Below are 21,122 nucleotides of genomic sequence, written 5' to 3'. Positions count from 1 at the left end.
CGCTGCACCGGCCCGAGGCGCACCGCGCGTTCTCCCGGGGAAGCTGTCCCTGGATCCCGGGACCCCGGCAGTGGCGGGCTGCACGGGCTCCCGGGAGGGCCGGTGTGGAGAGTGACCTGTGCTCACACACAGGCCTCTTGGTGGTGGCAGCAGCATCCTTAGCGTCCCACACCCGTCTCTACTGTCTGTGCCGACAGCCGCGGCTCGCGCCCGTTTCTGGAGCTCCTTTACGCGGTGCACTTAATCCCCTCTCCTCGCGCCCGAGGATGCAAAGAGGCAAGAAAAAGTCTCTTGTCTCTTCGGCAGCTCCGCGCCCGCTTCTGGGGCTCCTTTAAGCGGCGCGCTTAATCCCCTCTCCTCGCGCCCAGGAAGCAAAGAGGGAAGAAAAGGTCTCTTGCCTCTTCGGCGGCTCCGGACTTCAACCGGACTCCCTCCCGGCCAGCTGTGGCGCACTAACACCTTCAGGCTGTTTTCACTCTGCCAACTCCAGACCTTTCCCTGGGATCCGACTGAAGCCTCAGCTCCCGGCCCCGCCCTCCCCGGCGGGGGAGCAGACAAGCCTCTCGGGCAGGTGAGTGCCGGTCGGTACAGATCCTCTGCGGGAATCTCTCCGCTTTGCCCTCCGCACCCTGTGGCCGAGCTGTCCTCCGCGGCTCCGGAGCTTCCCCCTCCGCCACCCGCAGTCTCCGCCCGCGAAGGGGCTCCTAGTGTGGGGGAGGCTTTCCTCCTTCACGGCTCCCTCCCACTGGTGTAGGTCCCGTCCCTATTCTTTGTCTCTGTTTATTCTTTTTTCTTTTGCCCTACCCAGGTACGTGGGGAGTTTCTTGCCTTTTGGGAGGTCTGAGGTCTTCTGCCAGCGTTCGGTGGGTGTTCTATAGGAGAAGTTCCACGTGTAGATGTATTTCTGATGTCTCTGTGAGGAGGAAGGTGATCTCCGCGTCTTACTCCTCCGCCATCTTTAAGCCGTCTCTCCCTGTCCTCATCTTACTTGGTTTATTAACAGCATTCAGTACAACTGACCTACTCCCTCTTGCCTCAAACACTCTCTTCTCTTAACCTGTATGAAGCCATATGTTTCTGGTTCTAGAGATATTGTATGAGAGGCAATTTAGACTTTGATGCCAGACTGCCTGGGTTTGAATCTCAGCTCGTACACTTACGGACTCCATAACGTGAACAAATTTGTTTTACTTTAGCTATAACTCACATTCCTTATATGTGCAAAATGGGATGATAATAGTATCCGTCTGATTTGGTTATAAAGACTAAATAAAGTAGTGTTTATAAAGCATTTAGAAAAGTGCCTGGCATATAGTGAGCACTCTAAAAATGTTAAATATTTTTAGTATTAGCTGTTCCTGACTGCTCCTTCTTAGTCATCTTTGCTGACTCAGCCCAGCCTATAAGCGTCGGCATTCCCTGGTGGTGGCTCTCCACCTGTGCCCTATTCCAGTTCCATAGCTTCAAATTTCACTTACTCATTGATGACTCTCCAATATGTGTCATCTCTCCTGTGGACTCTAGCCTCTCAGGTGCAACTGCTTAGCTCAAAATAGCCTAAACCATAGACAAATATAGTAGTTCATATAACAAGTTCTAAGGTAAATTGACTGAGCAGCTCAAAGATATCATTATATAGCTAGGGCCTTTCCATGTTCTCACTTTTTCATCAGCCAGCTCTCCCGGTTACAAGATGGCCACGGCAGTCGTGGCCATCACATTTAGACCTAGCAATGTCTCATGCAGGGTTTCTTGACCTTGGTAACATTGATATTTGGGGCTGGATAATACTTTGCTGTGGGGACTGTCCTATGCATTGCAGGATGTTTGGTAATATCCCTGGCCTATATACTCACTGGATACCAGTAGCATTCAGATATTGCCAAATGTCCCCTGGGATACAAAATTGGTCCCAGATGGGAATCATTAGTCTAAAGTCATCAGAGGAGCTAACTCCTTCTGTGAGTCTTTTATGAACAAGGGAAACTCTCCAAGAAAACTGCCTCTCAGGTCTCATTGTCTATGTCATTTATCCTAAACCAGTCACTAGCAGGGTAAGTAGGATTACTATGATTTGTTGATAGTAAGCAGCATTTTCTGGGAATAGGAATAGACATTTGAATAGAACTGCCTAGGTCTTCAAGGGAGAGTGGGGTGTTGGTAGGAATAAGCAGTGGCTGGGCCCCACCCACATCATCTTTGCACTGAGACTAAAAGTTAGTCCATGCCTTTCTTATCTCAGCTCTCACCATTTTCTTCATCACTCTGTATATTCCAGCCACACTGGACTTCTTTCTATGCCTCAGGTACGCATTTCTCATCCCTATTTTAAGTCCTTTGTATTTGCTAGTTGCTATTCTTGGAATTCTCTTTCCCCAGAGCTTTTTATTAGTGATACTTTCTTGTCAGTTAGGTCTCAGATCAAGTTATCACCTCCTCAGTGTCTCCTAACCTAAATTAGCATCCTTCCACCCAGTCACTTTCTATTAAAGCATCCAATTTATTTTCTACATGGTACTTACTGAAATGTACCTGTTGGATGGTGGCTGTCCTCCAACAAAATGTAAACTTCTAAAATCAGGAAATGTGTTCTTTCTTGTTTTTCATTATATCCTCAGTACCTCTAACAGGACCTGGAATATTAGAAGCTCTCAATAAATATCTCTTGTATGAATAAATGAATCAATGAATGAATACCTTAGAAATGTGTACCTGAGCATATGGGAGGAAGCACTTGAAAAACTCTCAGAAACTGAGACTAGTTGGGGGACAGCTTAGTGTGATAATTTTCTATACTCAGTCTGGAAAGGGCTCATTTCATAGATTTGGGAATAGAAAAGATGCATAACCTGACTATAACCCGACTTCCACTTTGGGCCAAGATGGAGTAACAGGGACAGGCTTTACCTTCCCACCTTAAACAACTAGAAACCAGGCAAAATATATGAAATAATTGGACACCAGACAGCACAGGGCAACAATTCTTGATAGAAGACAAACCAATTAGAGGAGCCCTCCATGCCCCTGCTTAATTAACACCTGGAGAGTCTCCAGGCCACTTTGCAGGGAACGGGAGTCCAGGCAGATGCTGGTCATTTCCCATATTTGAAGAGATGATGGGTTGGGAGTTTGGAGATAACAGAGAGAATTTGGGAGATCTGCAGAAAGCCCGCCCCATCTTTACCCGAATAGTTATCACATGCATGTAAGGAAACTATGTGAAACTTGTGGGAGAAACAACCTAAAAGGAGCAGGTAGAGCAATCCTAGGAGCTCTCCCTGGGAATAGTATTATGTCCTAACAACCAAAATGTAAAACCTTGTCATGTATGTGACACAGGGTAGACTACTCTGAAGGGTATTGCCTTAGTAATGCAGAAAAAGTTGCTTGAGTCTAAAGGCTGCTCTAAATGTGCGAAACAAAGCTTAAAGGCTGCATCATTTTACTCTCTCACCAGGAATGTATGAGGGTTCTGATTTCTCCACATCCTCACCGATATTTGTTATTGTTCATCTCACTGATTATAACCATCCTAATGTGTGTGAAATGGTGCTTTTGGTTTCGAATTACACTTCCCTAATGGCTAATGATGCTGATGATCTTTTCATGTGCATATTTGCCATTTGTAGATCTTATTTGCAGAATTGTCTATGTAAATTCTTTGCATATTTTTATGTTGAGTTGTAAGAGTTCTTTATATATTCTGGATACAGTCCCTTATCAAACATATGATTTACAAATGTTTTCTCCCTTTCTGTGGTTTGTATAAAAACTTTTTCGATGTCATCACCCCTCAGTATCCGTGGGAGATTGGTTTCCAGGCCCCTTGAGCCGGTGGATACCAAAATCCGCTGATATTCAAGTCCCTTCCGATAAAGGGGCACGGCACTGTCAGGCCTCCATTTTCACCAATCGATCCACGGTTGATTGAATGTTTGGGTGCAGAACTCGTGGATACGCAGGACCCACTGTGTATGTGTAGCTCGTTCTTAAATTCTATAGTGCTTTCCTATATTGCCTTTTTCTTATCTTAGTTTCCAGGAATTTACTTTTATCTTCTATCTTGATAATCTCAACTTTAGGATTATATCCTCCTACTTTCCACTGAAAATAGTAGTCTTTCAGGTTCTGACCTGTACCTGTTTCTGTTAGTGTTCATTTCTACTGGTGTCTCTATACTCCATAATTCAGTTTTTAAAAATCTCCTCAATGTCTTGGATCCCATGTGTACAAATGAGAGACAATTTTACATGGTCTGACCCTCAATTTCTCTGCTACAGTCTACACGCAAATATGCCATCAGGTATCTTGAACTTTTTCTATTCTTATATACAAAAACATTTCTCTTTGTCTTTCTTCTAAACTCTTCTTATCAGATTCACCACCTCTGTTTTAATCAAGTTTTGTGGGTCTTGAGGTTTATACAGGTTGGGGGGAGGGACTCTTTAAGAGAGAGAATGCAAACTTCTGATTATAAATTAGGCAAATATTCAGAATGAGAAAAGCAATGACAAGTTACCAATGTTGAAAAGCTGAGAAATATCACAAAAACTACAAAACAAAAGAAAAACAACATATTATTTTCTATTATTTTGCCCAGTGTACTTTTATACATTTTCTACTTTTGTTGTCTGTCTACTTTTGGATCACCTAATTATATGCCAAGCAATTTAAAAATATATCCTATAGACAGAGTAGAAAGGTAATTCAGTCTTTCTTCTAACATGGATGATAGAAATTTGTTTTTTATTATGAGTTGTTGGGACATATAAAATGTGTGAATTCACACATGGACTATTTGCAGTTTTGACAAAAGTTTATACCCTACCTCTATAATAATTCTGATAAATTCTATTTCATGAGATTCCCATCTAAATGGAAAACAATATGTGGTGAATTTGTAATACTCTGCGCTGTATTACTGGGCAGTAATAACATTGTTTTCTGATGAGGTGTTAATGAAAATTGGATAAGAGGAAAAGCTTTCCATAACTAGATTCTACCTCCAAACAATTCCAACCTTGCTACTCCTCCACCCCACACTGGGGACTGGCCTTGTAGGACACAGTCAGAGAATTGTCTCTGACAGTAAACAATTTTGATATTTTCTCTGTTCCTGTCCCTCTGTGTCACAGCACCAGGTGAGTTGTCATAGTAGCAGAAGGAGTATCTAGGGCTTAGCTACACTCAAAAAGGGCTGAAAACCACATAACTGGATCTCATTAAACTGAAATTATTTCTTCAATTCAGCTTCCTGTTAGCCAGATTCCCAAAAGGCTCACAGCTACTCTACAATACCATCCCCAGCATGAAAGTAGGAGTGACTGAGGGAAAGTCAATGTGGGAAAGGATAGTAGTCTTATCTATTGTTGTTCAAATGTCCTACTTTTGATAATTTTACAAAAACTGATGACATATACACATTGCTAGAGTCACTCCCAGGATCTTGGAAGGGACCTGTACCGGGGAGGGGCCCTGAAGTTTATTTAAGCTTATGTGGCTTGTTGTAAATCCAGCTCTAGTCCTCAGTCAAGAAGCTTTGGAATAATAATTGTCATTCATACATGACTGCAATCCCATTACCAAATGTTGGGCTCTTTTCTTCAAACCATCACACAAAACTCTATCTTCTCCCTCACGTGATCCATCATATTTATTGAGCACTTACTATACACTAGGCTTTGTGTTCGATTCTGGAAATACAATGATGGCTAAGGTATGCATGGTGCTTCTCACAGAGCTGGACTCAGTGGCAATTACTCACCTATCTCTAGCTAGAACACCTCAGGTTTGCAGTCAGCTGTCAGCCTTCCTGGGCCCTGTCCCACTGTGCCTGATTCTTTAGGCTACATTCCACCTAAGCCTTGGGCCAGATTACCACACCACAACCCAGTTCATGGGACCATTGTGACTTTCCCATTACACTGGGCTTTAAGGTCAGACTCCTTATCCTCAGTTACAAGGCACCTATTACACACTCCTGACTGATTCAGTGGGCTCGTATCATTGTGTTGCCCATTCCATTACCACTGTTCAGCTCATGAGAGCTTCCTTCTGCTGTTTGCCCTTTGCATCCAAATTATCCCTCTTCTGGGTTTTTATTACCTCACCTGCCACCCTGTGCAGAATGTTCCTCACACACAATATAACCACTTCACCCAAAGCTGCCCATCATTTGGGCAAAATCCTCTCTGAATCAAGTGAGATAGTTTATTTTCATCACTTAACACATCCTTTGGGGGGGGGGAACCCTATAAATTCCATTTTCTACATAAAATCAAATTTCTAATATTTATTTAGTCGAGCAGGAGCCTGATACTATAAATTTGGTAATTTTTTTTTAAAAAATGTGCAGTTTTAGGTAATTCTTTTTTTTTTTTTTTTTTTTTTTGTGGTATGCGGGCCTCTCACTGTTGCGGCCCCTCCTGTTGCGGAGCACAGGCTCCGGACGCGCAGGCTCAGTGGCCATGGCTCACGGGCCCAGCCGCTCCGCGGCATGTGGGATCTTCCCGGACCGGGGCACAAACGCGTGTCCCCCGTAATGGCAGGCGGACTCTCAACCACTGCGCCACCAGGGAAGCCCTAGGTAATTCTTTTAATGTTAGCTTTTAGTTAAGAAATCATTACTTTTCTAACTAGAATTTTAGAGGAAAAAGACTTAGAAGTGGTGAAATTTGGTGGTATTCATATGCAACAACAATATTTATTGTCTGATTCAGAGTTAGAGCTCATTCAAGTGGTGTTTGGCTGGCTTTGTTAGGCTTGCATCCCAAATTAGCTTTGCTTTCCGATCCAGGTGTGGACATGTGAAATGACCATCAGACAAATGCAGAAGGATACACAAGCTGCCTGCAATACATGGTGACCTATCTAGTGGAAAGATGAAACTTGACAGAGACCTGGAGGTGGGCTCAAACTCCACTTGAGATGCATAACAATCTGGTAAGAGGCACATTTAAACCTTGAGGGGAAATGTTGAACTTGAAAATGTACTACCTGAAAGGTGCAAAAATCTCAACCCAACCCTCTTTGGAAAGGCAATCTCTGTCCTGGTGGGTTTCATAGAGTAAATCTAGTATCACTACTACAGCCTTGCTAATGACAGTTGGGGCTCACACGGACTAAGCCATAATCAGTCACATGCAAATCAAATATTCCAAGTGTATAAACAATCTCTGTGAATCAATGAAATGTGTAGCCCTGAGGATGAGGGGATAACAAGTGTAGAGTCACTGTTTGCTCAGAGCTGGTCACATGAAGGAGGAAGCAGTGATGTGTGCAGCTGTATTTGTATCCCATGTTCAATCATGGAAAATGCAGCATTCGATTTCATTGTCCACCGTTGAAAGTAAGTCTTGAATAATTCTTTTGGGAATCTCACAATTCACCTGGACACAGAATCCAGTCCTTCACCACTCAGCTCTGTGGGGTTTTAAAATGAAATTCCAGTCGGTAAATGTATCTTGAACTTTGTGAAGTCAAGGTAGTTAAGACACATGTATTTTGTGAGAGTCTCTTGGAAATAGTGGCACCATCCCATCTGAGCAGGCACAATGCCTCTCTTAACAGATGGCTGGGAGAGAAGGCAGCCAAAAGACCATGTATGAACAACAAATGTGCTTGCTAGGGGCAGGAGTCCAAATGGTGAATGTCAAAATTGTTTTCCATCCTAAGCTTGCAGGCCTGTGGCACAGGGAGTGGGTAGTCAGTTGACTCTTACCCACTAAAGCAGAATGACCAAAAGCTTCCATGACTATAGGAAAAGAGACCAGCAGACTTGGGAGTGGCAAGTGCTCATTGTCCTTGTTCCCTTCTGTGGAAGTCTCTTCTGTCTGTTAGTACCGGACTTTATCTTGTGTTCATTTACACAAGCTAAAACGTGAGTGTCACATATACACAGACAGTAAATTTGGCATCTCTCGAGATAAAAAGTATTTCCACTAGAGGCATCAAGTACAAAGTTATATTGCTTAAGAAGACAAGATATTATTTATAAGAAGGAAGCTGCCTTTGATGGTTGCTACGTTTATTATTGTGCTTTAAACAGCTCTCCACCAAATAAACGTGGATATGACTAGTTGATAATCTATCTGTGTAGTTCAAGTGCTGTAGGGATGTAGCAAGACATCTCAGGTCTTGCTTGAATACGTCAAGACTTCTGAAGTAAACAAACTGCAATGTATGTGAATTTTGAGGCTATATTGCTGAGTGATCATTTTTACGTTAATGAGAGTTTTTCGGTATAGTCTATGGATGGAACTGAAGTTTTAATAGAAGCATGATTTTATCGAAATCCAACGTCAACGGGTAAAGAGGGTATGGGGGTGCTTACATACGTATGTTTATAGATGAGGATGTTTTGTATATGCAAATAACTACATATGTACAAATATGAATATGAGAAAGTGTTCATGTTACTGGACTTAGCTATATTAATTCTTCACACAACTAGATTTAGTCAGTATTCACCTGAAATGGTACCAAAATGTGATAAAGTACAGAGCAATAAGGCAGATAACAGATTCCATTGTAAAATGAGGCCTTTGATCTTTAGACTTTTATTGTGGTACTCTTTAGTTCTTGGAAGCGAGTCTACTTTTTAAAATTATTATATATTCACAATGAGTGAAGGTAACAGGGAAGGAAGACCCATTTGGTGTCATAAAATCTGTGTGTAAGTAAGCCTAATACTACTTCTCAAGCAGTAGATGTCCAACACCCCTTCTCCCGAAGAAGATTTAGGGAATAATCACTTTCAACCTAATCTTTATCAGATGGGCTGCTCTCTCTACCGCATCATAACTGGGCCCCACTCACACTAAATACAAGGTGGATGTAAAGGCCGTTTAAAAATAGCATGTATTGTTATGTTTCTATATAAAATAGGGCCGGGTTATTGACTCAAGAATGCTCCCATCTGCTGAATCCAATTAGTACAGCAAACATTTATTGATTATTCTGACACTCATGCAGCTTTGTGAAATACATTCCTAGGAATTCTTTCCAGATCTTGTCGAATTTTTAGTTTGGGCCTTTAGGCAGAAAATCAGTCATGCTGACAACTCATGTTATTTAAATTAAAAAAAAATAATTTACCAAATCCAGAAATATATTCCCTAACTTTTATCAAAACCTAAATGTTATTTATTCTGGCCGCATTTCAAATTTTTTTCATCTGTAGTTTATTTTTTTATTAAAAAAATTGTTTTTTCTGTTTATTTTTTTTAAACATCTTTATTTGAGTATAACTGTTTTACAATAGTGTGTTAGTTTCTCCTTTACAACAAAGTGAATCAGTTATACATATACATATGTTCCCATATCTCTTCCCACTTGCGTCACCCTCCCTCCCACCCTCCTTATCCCACCCCTCTAGGTGTTCACAAAGAACAGAGGTGAACTCCCTGTGCTATGCGGCTGCTTCCCACTAGCTATCTAATTTACATTTGGTAGTGTGTATATGTCCCTGCCACTCTCTCACATCGTCACAGCTTACCCTTCCCCCTCCCCATATCCTCAAGTCTATGCTCTAGTAGGTCTGTGTTTTATTCCCTTCCTACCAATAATCTCTTCATGACATTTTTTTCTTAGATTCCATATATATGTGTTAGCATACTGTATTTGTTTTTCTCCTTCTGACTTACTTCACTCTGTATGACAGACTCCAGGTCTATCCACCTCATTACAAATAACTCAGTTTCATTTCTTTTTATGGCTGAGTAATATTCCATTGTATATATGTGCCACATCTTCTTTATCCATTCATCTGTCAATGGACACTTAGGTTGCTTCCATGTCCTGGCTATTGTAAATAGAGCTGCAATAAACATTTTGGTACATGACTCTTTTTGAATTATGGTTTTCTCAGGGTATATGCCTAGTAGTGGGATTGCGGAGTCATATGGTAGTTCTATTTTTAGTTTTTTAAGGAACCTCCATACTGTTCTCCATAGTGGCTGTATCAATTTACATTCCCACCAGCAGTGCAAGAGGGTTCCCTTTTCTCCACACCCTCTCCAGCATTTATTGTTTCTAGAGTTTTTGATGATGGCCAATCTGACCGGTGTGAGATGATATCTCATTGTAGTTTTGATTTGCATTTCTCTAATGATTAATGATGTTGAGCATTCTTTCATGTGTTTGTTGGCAATCTGTATATCTTCTTTGGAGAAATGTCTACTTAGTTCTTCTGCCCATTTTTGGATTGGGTTGTTTGTTTTTTTGTTATTGAGCTGCCTGAGTTGCTTATAAATTTTGGATATTAATCCTTTGTCAGTTGCTTCATTTGCAACTATTTTCTCCCATTCTGAGGGTTGTCTTTTGGTCTTGTTTATAGTATCCTTTGCTGTGCAAAAGCTTTTAAGTTTCATTAGATCCCATTTGTTTATTTTTGTTTTTATTTCCATTTCTCTAGGAGATGGATCAAAAAGGATCTTGCTGTGATTTATGTCATAGAGTGTTCTGCCTATGTTTTCCTCTAAGAGTTTGATAGTGTCTGGCCTTACATTTAGGTCTTTAATCCATTTTGAGTTTATTTTTGTGTGTGGTGTTAGGGATTGTTCTAATTTCATACTTTTACATGTAGCTGTCCAGTTTTCCCAGCACCACTTATTGCAGAGGCTGTTTTTTCTCCACTGTATATCCTTCCCTCCTTTATCAAAGATAAGGTGACCATATGTGTGTGGGTTTATCTCTGGAATAATGTAGTTTAAAATGACCTCTCAGTATTGTTGAAATAGCTGAATTCGTTGTTTAATTTCTAAATTAATTTAAATTTTATTCAGTTATAAAATATAGTTAAAACTTATATAGCTCTGGAACCAAAATCACAGTTTTATGAAAGCAGAATATTTAATTTAAAATGATGAAAAAATCTATCGGGCTAGTCGAATGAGACATCAATGAGTTTGGATTATTTAATAATTGGGGCCATGTTGCCCTCTACTGACAGTATTGGAGAACTTGCTTTATTTACTCATTACTCTCCTTACCTAGCACAAAACCTGTTAATTTAGGCTTCTGTTTTCAATCCTGGCTCCATATTGGAATCATCTGAGAAGCTTGTAAAACAAACTCCATTCACACCCCTTGATGGCTTGGCATGAGTCGTTTTTATAAGCTCCCCAGGAGATTCAAATATGCATCATGTTAAGAAATGCTAGTTGAGGCACAGAAATTAAGTATTCCCAATAAAAAAAAGGTGTACCCCTGCCCCAGAGCATTTAGCGTACCAGTGATCACTAGTCTCTGTCATCTGTTCTGCAGTGCCATTGTCAGAGACACGGTTTCTAGTCCAAAATTTTCCCTGATTAATCATGGGCTAGGTCACCACATGGGCACAGCAGCATGTGCAACATGCATGCAGAAACACACATACATTCACAGTTGCAGAAGCCGCTCTTCCTGAGAACTTCCAACCAAAACACAGCTTCATTCCTATAACTAAGAAGGCTTTAAAACTAATGCCAACCTTCATGGGAAGAAAGGCAAACAAAACTGGGAGGATGGCGTTGAAACTGAAAACAGGAATGGGAGCTTTTTTATCACGAGGTAGGGGTGTGTGTGTGTGTGTGTGTGTGTGTGTGTGTCTGTGTGTGTGTGTCTGTGTGTCTGTGATTCCTGTCTTCCCCTTTGGAATGTAATTCCAAGAAGAAAGCGATTTTTGTATGTTTTAGGGCAATGTCTGGCACATAGTGCGCCCTCAATGGACATTGTTTAATAGATGACAAATAAATAAATGAGTGAGTAGGCTTATGTGTGAGACCGAGAGAGAGAGTTTGTTTATGAATAAATGTTCAAGGATACTCAAAAAAGAACAGGTAAACCCAAGCTGGATGAAAGAGGAGACCTATCCAACTAAAAGATTCAGAAAATTTATATCACTGGAAAAAATGATAGAATGGGCTTCCCTAGTGATGCAGTGGTTGGGAGTCCTCCTGCCGATGCAGGGGACACGGGTTCGTGACCGGTCCGGGAGGATCCCACATGCCATGGAGCGGCTAGGCCCGTGAGCCATGGCCGCTGGGCCTGCGCGTCCGGAGCCTATGCTCCGCAATGGGAGAGACCACAGCAGTGAGAGGCTCGCATACCGCAAAAAAAAAATAAAGATAGAATGAGAATAATTTAAAAAGCAAATTTATAATTAATTTCTGGTAACCTATGAATTATGTCAAAACCCAACCATTCCCAAACAGGCCTTAGAGGTTATTTAAGAACACATGACTAGAAACAAAACTAGTCTGTCACCTTTGGAGATTTTAGGGAACCCAACTCATTATTTTGATAACTTGCAAATAAAGAGAATCAGTCATTTATTTTGCCTTTCCTATGCAAACTATATCACCGGATAACCAAATACAAGTATACTTCTCTAGAAGTATTCCAGTTAAATGAATAAGAAAGCATATAATTAGAATATCACAGTGAATTAATGTTTTAGGCATTGAGCATCAGTAGCTACTAACAGGACAAAAGGAGTGACAACCAGATATTAGATGTCTCTGGATGGGAGAACACACCACCCATGAAGCAGTATTGCTCAAAAAAAAAAAAAAAAAAAAAAAGAACCTAAATCTGGCAGAGCTCTAGGTTCAATTACCAATATACTGAAGCCCAAACTTATGCAGCTATATCACAGAGATGCAATCAGCAAAATTCAGAATGGAGGAAATTCTATAGGACAAACAACCTGGTTTCATTAGAAATAAACTGTAGGAAAAGGAAGAGTCGGAGGAGGAATCTATTGATTAAAATACCTTAAAAGACATATCAACCAAACACAATGCGGGGACCTTATTTGGAACTTAATTCAAACAAGCAAATTATAAGAAAATTAATGACATTAGTGGGCAATTGGAATTTAAACATTTACTTGATATTCAGTATTAAGAATTTGTTAATTTTTAGGTGTAATGATGATATTATATGGTCATAAATAGTCCTTATCTTTTAGAACAAATCCTGAAGCATTTGTGAATGAAATAAAATGTGTGAAATTTACTTTACAATAATAGGACAAGGGGACGCTGATGGGGGTGCAGACACTTAGGATTGGCCGTGTGTTGATAATTGTGGAAGCTGTGTGATAAGTACTATTTTTTTTCACTTTTGTATAGGCTTGAAGTTAATCAGAGTTTTTAAAAGTATCCAATAAAAGAAAAGCTTCCTCACTAAGGTGAGGTAGACTGGGGCGGGGGGGGGTGTTCTTCACAAACTATTTAGAAATGGAGAACAAGAAAGAAGGTAGAAAGAGGGAAATGTTTTTAGTAGATTATGTTGTGTCCGTGGTAAGCTGTTCATTCTTACTGTTTTTCTCTACGAGTCCTTTTAAATAACGCAGTACCTGCCTTTGAAGCCAGTATGCCAATAGTATTTCCATTTGCCATGAGGAGGAAGGACCCACTTACTATCCTTGCTGCGAGATTGGTGGGAAAGGAAAAGAGGAGAGGAAATTGCATTCATGTTGCTTCTCTAGCACATGCAGAATATTTATTCATCCTTTCTAGGACTATTTTTATAGCAATACTAAATATTTAGAAGATGTCTCCACCTGGGGCCCTTTGCTTATATTTTTCTTTCCTGTGGAAGATAAATTATGCTGCTTTTTTTTCTTCGTCTAGTAACAAACTGTCAGGAAATTGTAAGCTGGCTTTGTTCTCCCCATCCCATCAAAATGTCATTTTGCACTTCAGAGCATTGCTCGGTTCAGAGGGCAGATTGAATGAATGACGGATTTGGAATTTATAAATCAGGCAATCTACTCTGGTAGATCCAGCAGAGGGGGCAGTGACCATGGATTTGCAGACCCAAAAGAGGACGAGGCTGCTTCAGTCAGATAGATTGTATTTAGACACACTGTTCCTTTAAGAGCCTGACTGTTTCCTCCTCCACCTTTATTTTACGGACCCTGGAGCTCCAGGTTGATAAGTGAGTATACATAAGCAGATCCTATTTAGTCCTAACCCCACCGTCATAGAAAGATTCTTGTGGTAATTTGGAACCAGGGGACATGAAGCCGAGATTCTTCTTTTATATGATGTTTAAATTATTATTATTATTATTTACATCTTTATTGGGGTATAATTGCTTTACAATGTTGCATTAGTTTCTGCTGTACAACAAAGTGAATCAATTATACTATACAGATATCTCCATATCCCCTCCCTCTTGCGTCTCCCTCCCACCCTCCCTATCCCACCCCTCTAGGTGGACACAAAGCACAGAGCTGATCTCCCTGTGCTATGCGGCTGCTTCCCACTAGCTATCTATTTTACATTTGGTAGTGTATATATTTCCATGCCACTCTCTTACTTCGCCCCAGCTTCCCCTTCCCCCACTGTGTCCTCAAGTCCATTCTCTACGTCTGCATCTTTATTCCTGCCCTGCAACTAGGTTCATCAGTACCATATTTTTAGATTCCATATATATATGTTAGCATACGGTATTTGTTTTTCTCTTTCTGACTTACTTCACTCTGTATGACAGACTCTAGGTCCATCCACCTCTTCAGAGCTAGGAATTTCCTTTAAATTCTCTCCCTTTATTTAGTTTTCCCATACCATTTTTCCTTCTCTATTTCCATTTTCTCAAAGCCTGGTCAGTGGTGAGGTAGGAGCCATTATACATTTCTGTGCTGCCCACTTTAGGTTAAGGACAGAGCCTCAGACAGGAAAACGGACTCTGCTGTTTCCAACCAGCTATCCTCTTTATACACCCCCATGACAAAGCTTGAGGATAGAGCAAAGGCAAGGCTACAGTGGGTGCCTTTTGCGCAAAGCTGCAGGGCAGTTAGCTCTGGTGGACAGGATGAGGCATTAGTGCTTTTTCCGCTTGCTGCCTCTGCAGATGAACCAAACCACAGAAAGAAAGGCTTAAGGGACCATGGTAACAGCTGACCTGCTTTGGCCTTGCTGATGACATTCTAAGAACACACCAGCCCAGCTCTACCAAATCTTCATTCTATAAAAAGCAAGGGAGATGGGCACCAGCTTAGCTTCCCAGGTGAGCATGAAGGTGGATTAACTCCTCTTGGGCATCAGCTACATCCTCAGTTGGCCATTCTTCCCATAGAACTCAGGAAGAAAATTCTGGACAATGTGTCCCATTAAAAGCATATTGTTGTTATTATTTAGAGCAATGTAAATTAGTCCTCACAGTTTCTTTTGTAGAAAGAGACCCCAACCCCGCCCACCACCTTGCATCAGAAACTCTATACTCTAGATTAGCGCATCTCAGACTTCAGTGTACACGGGAATCACTTGGAGAACTTGTGGAGCTGCAGTTCTAGAGGAAAGCCAGAGGTTCTGAAAGGGTCCAACCTGGTTTCTCAAAGTGTGGTCCATGGAGCAGCCCCACTGGTTTCACCTAGGAGTTTGTTAGAAATGCAAGAGTGAAGTCGTGCAACTGTTTTTTTCCTCTTTTGTTCAGAGGTCCATGATACTAGAATGATGATGATGATGATGGTGATAATTTTAAATACCACTCATTGAGCACCTATCGCATGCCAGCAACTATATACACATTAACTCTAATGTAAATAGCATTGTCTTTATTTTACATCCAAAAAGTGAAACTCGAAGAGGATAAGTAACCCGTCCAAAGTCAGGTAGCTGGTGAGTGTCCCCATCCAAGTCTACCAGTTCCAAAGCCTGGGCCCTGTTCGCCACTCCACGCTGCAGTAATTGAGATCCCTCCTCCCATTACCGACCCCCTACAAGATCCCCTGACTGTTTCTCCAGCCTTACCTATTGCTTGCTTTTTCCACTAATTTTTTTTTTTTTTTTTTTTGCGGTACGCGGGCCTCTCACTGCCGCGGCCCCTCCCGTTGCGGAGCACAGACTCCGGATGCGCAGGCTCAGCGGCCATGGCTCACGGGCCCAGCCGCTCTGCGGCATGTGGGATCTTCCCGGACCGGGGCACGAACCCATGTCCCCTGCATCGGCAGGCGGACTCTCAACCACTGCGCCACCAGGGAAGCCCTTGATTATTATTATTATTATTTTTAATTACATTGCTGGGTCTACAGCATCTGCATGTGACCTTGGGCAACACAACTGGTTAAGAGCAGTCATTCATTCTTGGGCAGTTTCTATATACTTGATTCCACTGGGAGAGATCATTATGTCCTCTTGAGGAGCTTATCAACTGTCTAATCTTTATTATAGAGGAAACAAGTTTCTTTCTCTAATGTTTTACTAAAACATTTAACTTGATTTTCTTCACACTCTGATTAATTTCCTCGATTTGTTTCCTCCTTATAAATGGAAATTCTCATCTTGCAACATCAGATTCAAGACAGTTTTCCTGTAATCCATTTGCTGAGGAGGTGTTTTGATTTTCTTGTAAAAATAGGCAGATGTATTGCTTTACTGCGACAAGTGTTTTTGGATTAGATGCAACATTTTTCCTTAGTCTTTCCCCTGATGCCTACATACATTTATCCAATAAATATTTTTTGAGCACATACTATATGCCAGACACTGCACCAGGCTTGAGAATATAGTTTTAGTAAAATATACGTGATCCTTTGCTTCCATGGGGCTTCCTTCAATTATGGTATCATGGTAAGCTGGCTTCTGTTCTTGTGGACCTTTTTGTATGACAGCGGGATTGTAATCTCAAGTGTAAATCCTGAAAAAAATGCAGATTTACGGTTTGCATGGAGTATGGTGTAGTAAAAAGAGTAGACTGGGAGTTTAGAGACCTGAACTAGACCTCTTTCTCCTTCCTTTCTTTTCCTCTTTCTCTCCTGCTTCCTCCCTCCCTCCCTCCCTTCTTTTCTTCTTTCCTCCCTCCCTTCAAACCATCCATCCATCCATTCATCCATTCATCTCATTCCTCTGCCCTTCCTTTTCTCCTCCTCTCCTTCTCAATAAATATGTGCTCAACAATGTGGATACAGCAGGAATCAGGCATAAGAGATCCCTATCTTTGCAGAGCTGAGTCCAGTGGGGGAGACAGACCTTGGACATTTCAGTTGCTCTGAGCTGGATGAAGAAGTATAAGGCACTGTAGGCACAGGTCATAAGCAGGCCTGACTTGTAATCTGGGTCTAAGACACAGAAGACATAAAGTGCTGAAAGTTGTGTTACAAGCCATTCAGTTCCTCTAGTCCTTGTTGCTGTTGTTTTTTATGACAGGTATGTGTGTGTGTGTTTGTGATGGAGTTGAATTTAACAGTCCTTTTAATTCTTAAAGTTTTAATATTCTAAGCAGGAGCATTAGCACAAAAATAGGTATAGATTTTTCATTGTAAAAAATTATAGGTTTTCATTCCTATATAAAAATGCAATTAACATATAGCAAAACAAAAAGAAATATACATGCTTATAGTATAGAACTCTTCAGAATAGATAAAAACCACTATGAAGCTGAATAATTTCTTTCAAAATCAGAAATGTTTTGATCCTATAATTCTCTAAGTAATCCTGCTTCTCCCCCACCTTCTCCTCAATTACATGACTGGAATATAATCACCTGTCCTGTGAAGGGTAGCAGTCAAATAACTAAAATAATAGAGTTGCATTTCTGAAATTTGAATCACAAATAAAAATTATTTTCATGGACTCCATCCCCAGTGTTAAATCAATTTTATATATAATAATCTCACATATATATAGACCTACAAAACTAGATATAAACCTAATTAAACAAAATGAAATTTCAAATTATGTATAAACAAAACTACAAAACCAACACTATTCATATTAACATTCAATTTAATATAACAGATGGTTTAGTTTTGCTGAAACTGTCTATTTGAAACACGAAATGATGCTGACTGCTGGGTGTGGGTTTTGTGCTGGGCATTCCTTCACTGTTGAGACTCAATCTCCCATCACTTCTGTTCTTTGTTCTACTGTGATACTGTTATTCAGACAGCAAGCACAGATCATTTGGCTTTCACTTAGCATGACTAAAACATTTGGGTCTGCTTTTGCTCTTTTCTCCTTAAGACTTAGACCATGGAATCATATACATACACTCAGCTGTAGGCACCAAAATCCAGTGACAATTGGATTAGACAATCTCGATTAGAGAGTGAACATCCAGATGATTCAGAATAAATTTTTACTCTATTATAAAGGTATTTATAAAATTATACAATTTTAAATTACATATAATACATGTGTGTAAAATTTTATGCATATAATTATATATATGTATTATTTTTGAACTATATACATATAACTATGGTATAATATGTGACATATGTGAGTGAGATAATTTGGGATTGAGGATCCTTTCATAATCCTTACCAAGAAGTAGGAAATCAGAGCACTTGAGTCTTCCCAGGCAACCTGGAGCATTTCACAGTTTTTTGCACAATCAGCCACTTCCTCTTCCTCACTTGTTGGGTCACAGAAGTGTTCACTTGGTTTTACATGCAAGTTCCTCTGCTCTTACAGCAAACACAGTCTTGTCTGGAATTGCTATTCTCCCTAAATCCCATCATAAGCTCCCAGCCTCAGAAGCCCTTGATGGCTCCTGGTTGACCTTGTGATACAATCCAAACTCCTCCATGTTGTACACAATGCCTTCAACATCTATGTTCTTCCCACCTCTCTAGCCTTATGTTTTGTCCTACATCTTTCCCATGCATACTGACATCCCAGTGTTCTAGCGATATGGGATGACTGGCAAGGATTTTGTGATTCTCTGTTTTTTTCCCATTGTTTGGAATGTTCTCACTTTTCTTGCCTAGAAAACTCCGAATTAATCTGAAAGATTTAGATTAGTCATCTACTCTACGGTAGGCAGAATAATGCCTCTGCAAAGATGTCTATATCCTAATCCCCAGAAACTATAATTATGCTGTTGTTATACTTGCCAAACGTGATTTTACAGATACAATTTACGTTACACACTGTACAATAGGGAAGTTATCCTGGATTATCCAGATGGGCCCCCTGTAAGCACCAGAACTTAAAAGCAGAGAACTTTCCTTGACTGGAGGCAGAAAAGGGGTGCAACAGAAGAGGAAGTTGCAGAGACTTGAAGTGTGAGAGATATCTGACGCCCCATGACTGGAGGCAGGTTACAGGGAAAGCTTGAGAAGAACTGCGAGTAGTTCCTAGGAACAAAGAGCAGCCCCTAAATGACAGCCAGCGAGGAAATACTAACCTCAGTCCTACAACCGCAGGAAACTGAATTTGGCCAATTTGAATGAACTGAAAAACCACATACCCCCAGAGCCTCCAGAAATGAACATTGCCCTGCTGACCTGTGAGACTCTAAGCTGAGACCCAGCTGAGCCCAGTGGGACTTTTGATCTCTAGAACTATAAGATAATAAATAGATGCTGTTTTAAGATGCTAAAGTTGTGGTAATTTTCTATGACAGCAGTAGAAACCTAATACACTCTCTTTCACAAAGTCTTTTCTCGAACCTCCTACAGACACCCCAGGTCTTTGTTGCATACCTCACCTAGATGCTCCTGTGGCTCCCGCCTGTCCCGCAGGGACAGGCCTGTCCCTCATTGTCTCCTCTACTCCTCTTGAAAACAAGAACCTTAATTTTTTTTTTAATATATATATATTTTTTATTTGGTTGCACCAGGTCTTAGCTCCAGCAGGCAGGCTCCTTAGTTGTGGCATGCGAACACTTAGTTGCGGCATGCATGCGGGATCTAGTTCCCTGACCAGGGATTGAACCCAGACCCCCAGCATTGGGAGCGCGGAGTCTTAACCACCGTGCCACCAGGGAGGTCCCAGGAGCCCTATTTTATCACACTTATATCAGCAGCACATATTCAGGGCCTGTACACAGATGGTGCTAAATGATTGTTTGGGAAATGAAGTAGATGTTCCAGTCATTCAACAGATATTTGTTGTGTATCCACTATGGGCCAGGCATTATCCTAAACTAGGGTTACAACAGTGAACAAGGATAAATTCCTGATACAAAGAGGGGTTGGTGGAGGCAAACACTAAATGTGAAAATGAGTAAATGAATAATTCCTGACAGTGATAATTTCTAGTAAGACTATAAAATAAAATAATGGGATAGAGGGCTATAGGGTGTGGGGGGCAAGGCTACCATAGTTAGAGTGGTCGGGGAAGCTCGCTCCAAGGGCGATGTTGAGCCAAGACCTGAATGATGAGGAGGCACCATGCTATGATCTGAGGGAAGAGTGTCCCCAGCAGCTGACGATGAGAGCGCCTTGCAGGAGCAGAGTGTCCCAGAGAGAAAGTGCAAGAGATGAGCTGGCAGACTTAGGTGGAGTTCAGAGCCTTGCAGACAATGAGGGAAAAGTTTAGATTATATTCTGATCGAATAGGAAACCTTTGAAGGAGTTTAATTTGCATGATGGGACTTACGCTTTTCAACAGTGTCCTTTGACACCAGTGTGAACAAAAGACTGTGGGGAAAGGTTGGAAGCTAGAAGACCACTCCATCCAAGCCAGAGGTGATGGAGGCTTGGACTAGCACTGTAGCAGTGGAGATGGAGAGAAGGGGTCAGATGTGAGATACGTTTTGCAGGTAGAGGTCACTGGCCTTGCTGATGGATTTGATGTAAGTTTTGAAGGATTAAGAGGAGTGAAAGATGACTCCTAGATTTTTGACCTAATCAAATTGAAGGAGGTGTGGGGACTGGGGGACTAACCAGACTTGGGAAGGAGTGAAAGAGAATCGAGAATTTTGTACTGTGCATGTTAAATTTAAGATGAAAATCGGTCATCCTAGTGGAATCTCAAAGACAACGGATATATAAGTCCAGAATTCAGGGGAGCCCTCTGAGCTGGAGATATAAACCTGGGATTGATGGCATATCAATGATGTTTATTGGCATCAGGCAATGTGATATCATCTGGGGAGAGTTAGTAGAAAGGGTGAAGGATTAAGGACAGAATTCTGGGATGTTCTAGTGTTTAGATGTAAACAGAGGAAGGGGAGTCAGAAAATAAATTGGAGAAATAGTAAAGTGGAAGGAAAAGTAGAGTGTGATGTCCTAAAAACCGGCAGGAAAATGTGCTTCACAAAAGAAAGTGCTCAGCCATTTCAAATGCTGCCAAGAGGCCCTGAATATGAAGATAAAAAGAATTGGCCACAGAATTTGGCAAAACATGTATTTTGGTCTTAATATGACAGTATTCCTAGCTAGGTCTCTTAACTGGCCTCAT

The 21,122-nt window shown here is 41.1% G+C and overlaps 1 long non-coding RNA gene across 1 annotated transcript in view; it reads left to right on the top strand.

Moving 5' to 3' along the window:
* The window catches only part of LOC136792457 (uncharacterized), a 188,784-nt gene that overhangs the window by 133,889 nt on the left and 33,773 nt on the right, over nucleotides 1-21,122 (top strand). Inside the window, exon 2 of the long non-coding RNA XR_010836270.1 lies at nucleotides 6,797-6,942. This is a non-coding gene — a long non-coding RNA (uncharacterized lncRNA). The remainder of the gene's footprint in view (nucleotides 1-6,796; nucleotides 6,943-21,122) is intronic.

Source organism: Kogia breviceps, chromosome 13, assembly GCF_026419965.1.
Source record: "Kogia breviceps isolate mKogBre1 chromosome 13, mKogBre1 haplotype 1, whole genome shotgun sequence".
Classification (NCBI taxonomy): domain Eukaryota; kingdom Metazoa; phylum Chordata; class Mammalia; order Artiodactyla; family Physeteridae; genus Kogia; species Kogia breviceps.
Note: the sequence above shows the minus strand (reverse complement) of the source record. Positions and strands in the feature narration are given on the sequence as shown.